Source organism: Gastrolobium bilobum, unplaced genomic scaffold (assembly GCF_033153095.1).
Source record: "Gastrolobium bilobum isolate Gb01-03AN ecotype WA unplaced genomic scaffold, APGP_CSIRO_Gbil_v1 utg12345, whole genome shotgun sequence".
In the NCBI taxonomy this organism is placed as follows: domain Eukaryota; kingdom Viridiplantae; phylum Streptophyta; class Magnoliopsida; order Fabales; family Fabaceae; genus Gastrolobium; species Gastrolobium bilobum.
Window position 1 is genome coordinate 228,188 of NW_026898413.1, and position 6,825 is coordinate 235,012.

The window sequence follows — 6,825 nt, forward strand, 5'->3', positions numbered from 1 at the left end:
AGCCTTGATGAACTTACAGCATCACCAGTTCTTTGTTAAGGTTTCTAAATGCAAGTTTGGAGCTTCTTCAATTGATTACTTGGGTCATATTGTGTCCAAGCAAGGAGTACAAGCCGATCCTAAGAAGATAGTGGCCATGGTGAATTGGCCCGAACCTAGATCCCTGAAGCAGTTGAGGGGATTTTTGGGCTTAACAGGATATTATCGAAGGTTTGTGCAAGGTTATTAACTGATCTCTTGAAGGCTAGCAAGGAGTTCCATTGGTCTGATGCAGCTATTCAAGCTTTCAATCGACTTAAGGAGGCAATGACCAACACTCCTGTCTTGGTTTTACCCAATTTCCAGCTTCCTTTTGTCATTGAAACAGATGCTTCAAACACTGGGTAGGTGTTGTCCTCTTACAACAGGAAAGACCTCTTGCATTTTTTAGCAAGAAATTGGGAAGCAGGATGGCCAATGCATCTACATACGTCAGGGAGCTCTATGCTATAACAGTGGCAGTGAAAAGGTGGCGCCAATATCTCCTTGGAACCTTCTTTACTATAAGAACAGACCATAGGAGTATTAAGGAATTACTTACTCAAACCATCCAGACTACAGAACAACAGAAATATATGTGCAAACTAATGGGGTTTGCATTCAGAATTGAATGCAAGGCATGTAGCTCCAATATAGTAGCTGATGTATTATCTAGGTGTCACGATGAAGCCTCAATTAATGCTTTGTTTTCTGAACCAGTATTCGAAGTTCTAGAGGAAATTAGAGGCCAAAATGTGAGTGATCCATATCTCATTCATTGTCACCAACAGGTGCAGGATGACCCGAATGCAGTGACCTTTTTGACAGTACGAGAGGGCATTGTGTAACACAAGAACAGATTCCTCTTAAGTCCTAAATCTTCTCTAATTCCTGGTTTGATTCGAGAGGCACATGCATCCCCTGTGGGCGGTCATGCTGGAATAGCACACACCTTTCTGCGTATTTCAGCTAATTTTTTTTGGACCAGTATGAGGGGGGATGTCAAACAATTTGTTAAGGGTTGCTCCACTTGCCAACAGGTCAATTATGAGACCACTAAACCAGCAGGCTTACTTCAACCTTTGCCCATTCCAGAAGGCATCTTTGAGGATCTGTCTATGGATTTCATAGTGGGTTTACCACCTTTTAATGGCAGTTGCACGATTTTGGTGGTTGTGGACAGGCTATCCAAGTTTGCATATTTTGGAAAGCTTCCCCGTTCTTATACATCAGCCATGGTGGCTCAACTGTTCTGTGATTTAGTTGTTGAAATCATGGTTTTCCTCGCTCTTTATTGACTGATCGTGATCCATTATTTGTCAGCTAGTTCTTGTCCCAATTGTTTAAGAAGAGTGGAACCAAATTGCATACCACTTCCTTGTATCATCCACAATCCGATGGACAGACGGAAGTTACCAATAGATATCTCGAACAGTATCTGAGGGCTTTCTGTCATGAACAGCCTTTGCATTGGTCACGATTCATTAGCTGGGCTCAGCTTCATTATAATTCATCGGTTCATTCATCTATTGGTATGACCCCATATGAAGCTGTATATGGCAAGCCTCCTATACTGATCCCTCATTATCCAAGGGGACTGTTGAAGGTAGAAGCTGTGGACTCCATTTTGACTCAACGAAATGAAATCTTATCTCGTTTGAAGGCTCATTTACAGAGAGCTCGCAATAGAATGGAGGTCCAGGCAGACAAGAATAGACGTGATCGCACATTCCAGGTGGGTGACTTAGTATGGCTACGTTTACAACCTTATAGACAGGTTTCTGTTGTCCGTAGAGCAAATCATAAGTTGGCTGCTAGGTTCTTTGGACCTTTTCCAATTGCAAGAAGTTGAGTGATGTTGCCTACAAGCTGGAGTTACCACTTGGTAGTCAGATACATCCCACTTTCCATGTTTCATTATTGAAGCCTTTTGTCCAGTCTGAAAGTTCAGCAGCAACTATTCCTCTTCCCTTGGTGGCCATAGACAATAGGCCAGTACAAGAACCACTAGCAGTGGTAGCCAAGCGCCTGATTCAATCTAATAGAGCACCCCACTATCAGTTTTTGGTCCAATGGACTCATTCTGTGCCTGAAGACTCGACTTGGGAGACTCAAGAAGACCTTAGGAAGTGTTATCCTACCTTGAACCTTGAGGACAAGGTTCTGTCTGAAGGGGAGGGCATTGTTACGAAGAGGAGCTCCACACGTGTAAGGAGTTATCCCACTAAACTCAATGACTACGTGGCATAGCAGTTAGGCAGTTAGAGGTTGTTGAGTTACTGTAGGAGTTAGTTAATAACAGCAGTGTAATGGTTAGTTAACCAAATGTATAAAAGCTGGTGATGTAAAGATCAAAGGCATTCAATAAAAATTTCCTTGAATTGTTCTGTTTTTGTTCTTTCTCTCATTCTTAGGGTTCAATCCCTAACAATTACATATCAAAAATTGGGACCTAGGACTATTGCCACCAATGTTGTCAAACTCGAGTTTCTACGTAGAAACGGAAAGGAGTGGTAGAAATCAATGGCGGACCCAGGAATTTTTTTTTATGTCCGCACATTTAGTGGCGGGGTTCGGGGGCAGCGCCCCCAAAAATTTTTTTTGTAAAGAAAGTTTAAATCAACGCTTGAACCCGCTCATAATCTAGTTGCTTCTATAACAAGCTGCAGGCAATAGTTTGACCAATTATTTTCCCCACTAAATCTTACCAATCCTTCAAAATAAATATGAGAATATACTCCAGTACATCCATACATCATCATTCTATTTTATAGTGGTGAATAAAAAAGTCAACACTACCTGTACAGAAAGTAAGCAAAATCACAGTAAAGGCCTTGTCTCTAACTAATATAAGAATAAATATCATTTTTGGTCTCTAACAAAAAATTCGGTCCCCACTTTAGTTCATTATAAAAAAAAATTAGTCACCTGGTCCCTATGAAATTCAAAGTGGACCCATTTTGGTCTTTTTGATGGACTAATGTAGGTCTTTTTTGAATTTGTGAGGGACCACGATTTTAACTAAATTGATCCAATTTAAATTTTTTAGGGACCTTGAGACTAATTTTTTTTTTTGTAAGGGACTAAAATGGGGACTATGTTTTTTGTTAGGGACTTAAAAGAGTATTTATTCCTAATATATATATTGAACCAAGATACAAATAAGGACCTGCAACTAAAAAAAAATGAAATATAAAATTTCATGACCACACTTGCAGGCATTTTCCCGGAAGTGGGTCCGCCACTGGTAGAAATGTAAAACGTAGAAACGACACGAAACGTAAAGTTTTTACTTTCTATCACTTAAGGTCAATACAAAATTATATATATGCATGTAAAAAGGAATATCACATAATGAACATGTGTGTTGAGCCACTTATCTGTCTAAAAAGGAAAATTATTTTTCATAACCAAGTATCAAAATTATAAACAGTGATAATTAACCAGTAATGAATAACCAATCTGCTCTAACTGCTTTATACACTTTGCAGATTTTGGATCATCGCTGATCAGGATATAATTTCACTTCTTTCAATGCATACAATGATCCAAAAACACAAAACGATTCTCATAACATAACTTATAATAAAATTGTAGCTTTATAAGACATAATTATAAAAAACATATATCCAAATAAAAAGATATTAAGATATTGTGAATATGATTTGGGGAAAACGAAAATTAGGTTTTTTTTTGTAAATATTTTTTTATTAAATTTGTAGTTTTAGGTAAAAACGGTAAAAACACGTTTTTACTGTTTTTAAGTTTTTACGCGGCGTTTCTACCAGTTTTTACCAATGACGGTTTTTACTTGAGTTTAACACGAACCACTCTAGTAAAAACATAAGTTTTTACGTTTTTACACTAGTTTTTGACAACAATGATTGCCACTCTATTAACATAAAATTAGTTTCCATAATGTAAAAATGGGCTTGTATTTCTCTCATCCTGGTCCACATGACCATATTATTCTCATTATCCGGTTAGTATTACATATCAAAAATTGGGACCTAGGACTATTGCCACTCTATTAACATAAAATTAGTTTCCATAATGTAAAAATGGGCTTGTATTTCTCTCATCTTGAAATGAAAGAGCATTATATTCATTCAAAACAAAACAAGAAAAACATCCTAGTAACTTAAATGCCATGAATGTCGTCTGGCTTAAAATATCCCTACAGTCAACGACCTTCCTTTTCTCTAATATTAGTTGAAGAATTTTTTATTTTTTTTATTTTTTTATTTTTTTTAGCAGTGTAGAATTATAAATACCTCAAGTAGTTTGAGATAAGGGTACTGTTGATGTTAACATTGATGTAGAATTATGAATCAGAGGTTGTTTTTAAGCGGAGATATTTCTTTATATTATGATGATTGATGCATGTGACTGGAAACTGTTGTGATGGTTTCCCTGCATGTTTCTTTCTTAATCTTAAGCTGCTAGGCTATCTTCTCTAGAATCAAGATATGTTGAACCGTACGTAAGATCTTAAGAAAGGAAAACATTTGAACACAAGAAAAACAAGATAAAATTATGAATCAAATTAATATTTTATTCATCAGTCATAAACATGAAAATACATATTGATATGATGTCTTGTTGCTTAAGTGAAATCTTTCTTCCTCCCCCTTATTGCACATACATATAATGTGTTCTTCCTTAAGCGACATCTTTAGTTGTTCCTCCCTTAATGGAACAAGGCAAAGAAAGACAAGACAGAGGCACCAACCAAGGAGCCAACAAGAGGCAAGGTGGCTGAGGCTCCGCTGCTTGGACCGGGGGCCGGAGCAGGAACCTCAGAGGAAGCCAACGCCACGCTCATGGAGGCGGTGGCGGCGATGAGAACAGCGCAGGTGACCTTCTTCATGTCCATGATCAATAAAAATGTGACTTGTTTTGGAGACCCGCTGGTTTGCTTGTGCAACAAGTATGTGTATGTGTTTTGGAGATTTCTTATCTTTACTTGCAGGTCTGATGTAGAATGTCTTATGCATGGTCTTTAAAAGACAAGGATTTGAGTTATTTTGGGAAAACACCACTTCTTTTGGTTGGAAGTGTATGGTGTTGCAATGTTTCAGGGTTTGTTTCATATATATTTGTGGCACAAAAGGGTTGTCAACCTCTTTCTATTCTTGAACAAGTTGTAATTAAACTAGAACCATCCAAATGCCTACTCAATTTGAGATTTTTCAGTTTAATTTATTGTTATTCTAAACATATAATAGCTGTTGCTAGAAATTCTCCCGGTTTCTTTTCTTTTCTTCGCATTCCCACCATTTTTATTATTAGGGGTGTGTTTACTAAAAAAAATTAATTTTAAAAAATTAGTATGAAACTTCTAATAAAAAATGAAACACAAAATTTGTAGTGTTAATAAAAGCTGAAATTACATTAATGAAGATTATTAACATTAAATAGAATAAAAAATGACATATTAAAGATAAACACTTTCTTTGATAATTTTTGTTACTGATGCACTCAGTATTAAGCAAATATTATCATTAGATTTATTTTTATTTTTTCTTCAACTAGAGTGTCACACAAGCATTACTTTGGTGCTAAACCTTCGAGCCAACAATTTTTTTTTTAAGATTTATGTTTTAATCAGTCCTTAAAAGTTGATCAACTCATGAAATCTAGGGGGGGTTGCACATGATTGATTCAGATTTTTAAGCGAGTTTTGGGCTGGTTTGATGGTGATTAATGGAGTCTCTTTTATGAATGCAACATGATGATTCTTCAATCTTCAAGCAAGACATTCTAACGTTCAAGTCAATATATATAGTGATATAGATGTATTGACGCTTGTTTTGAATATGCCTACAATTAACTAATTAAATTACCCTGGTAGAAAAAGAAAAGGTCAATTGGCTCCTCTTGGGTGGACATTAATTCAATCTATATTGCTATGCTTGTTGATCAGGTATATACATATAAAAAAAAGACCAGAATGCAAATGCTTTAGTACAGACATTATAACTTCAACGTTGTTGCAAGAAATCAATGAATAAAGAAAAAGAAAACAACACTTCAACATCAAGATGATGTCTGTGTTTGATTACTCTATTTGGTCATGCAATTTGCAAAACGAATTGCCTTCAATAAGCACTTAAATTTACTTGTCACCAGACTACATTTATTTACTTGATTTATCATTGATTATGATTTCTGACACACATAGTTCAAAATGATCTAGATTTTTTTATGTTTCCTTTTACATCTCTAAAATAGCCTACATCTAATACTGAAGAGTCAACAAAAAAAAAAAACAACCCTGTTTAGTATATGATATTTATCCATCATTCTATTCTATCTTTTTCAATTGGCAAATGAAGCTAGAATTCTAGAATCTTCTCTTTAGGAAGCAACAAAGACATTATATTTGCACCATAGACTTAGCCTCTTTGAAAGTTTAGGCACCGTTGCTATGTCAAGGGTGCTTCAGCTGGCATGAAAGTGATTTCTCACCAGCTTCAATGAATTGAGAAAAGATAGCTTGCCAAGTAATGCCTTTCACTTTTCTACTAAGAACAGTAACTAAAAACTTCAGCAGCAAGAGTTTAAGAACCCAATCCAAGCCATGTGATAAACTCTAGAGTACCGTAAGTGAAAGGTACCTGATTGTTCCTCTAATTGTAACGTAAGGAACTCTTTGAGGACACAATGTCACCCTGCATTGATTGGTCTTGTGGGGTCTCAAAAACCTTAATAAAAAAGGAATAGTAACGTTAAGAATGGTTGATGGTTAATGTACAACTTACCAACTTGATAAGGATTGACATTCTAACATACCCTTAACAAGTT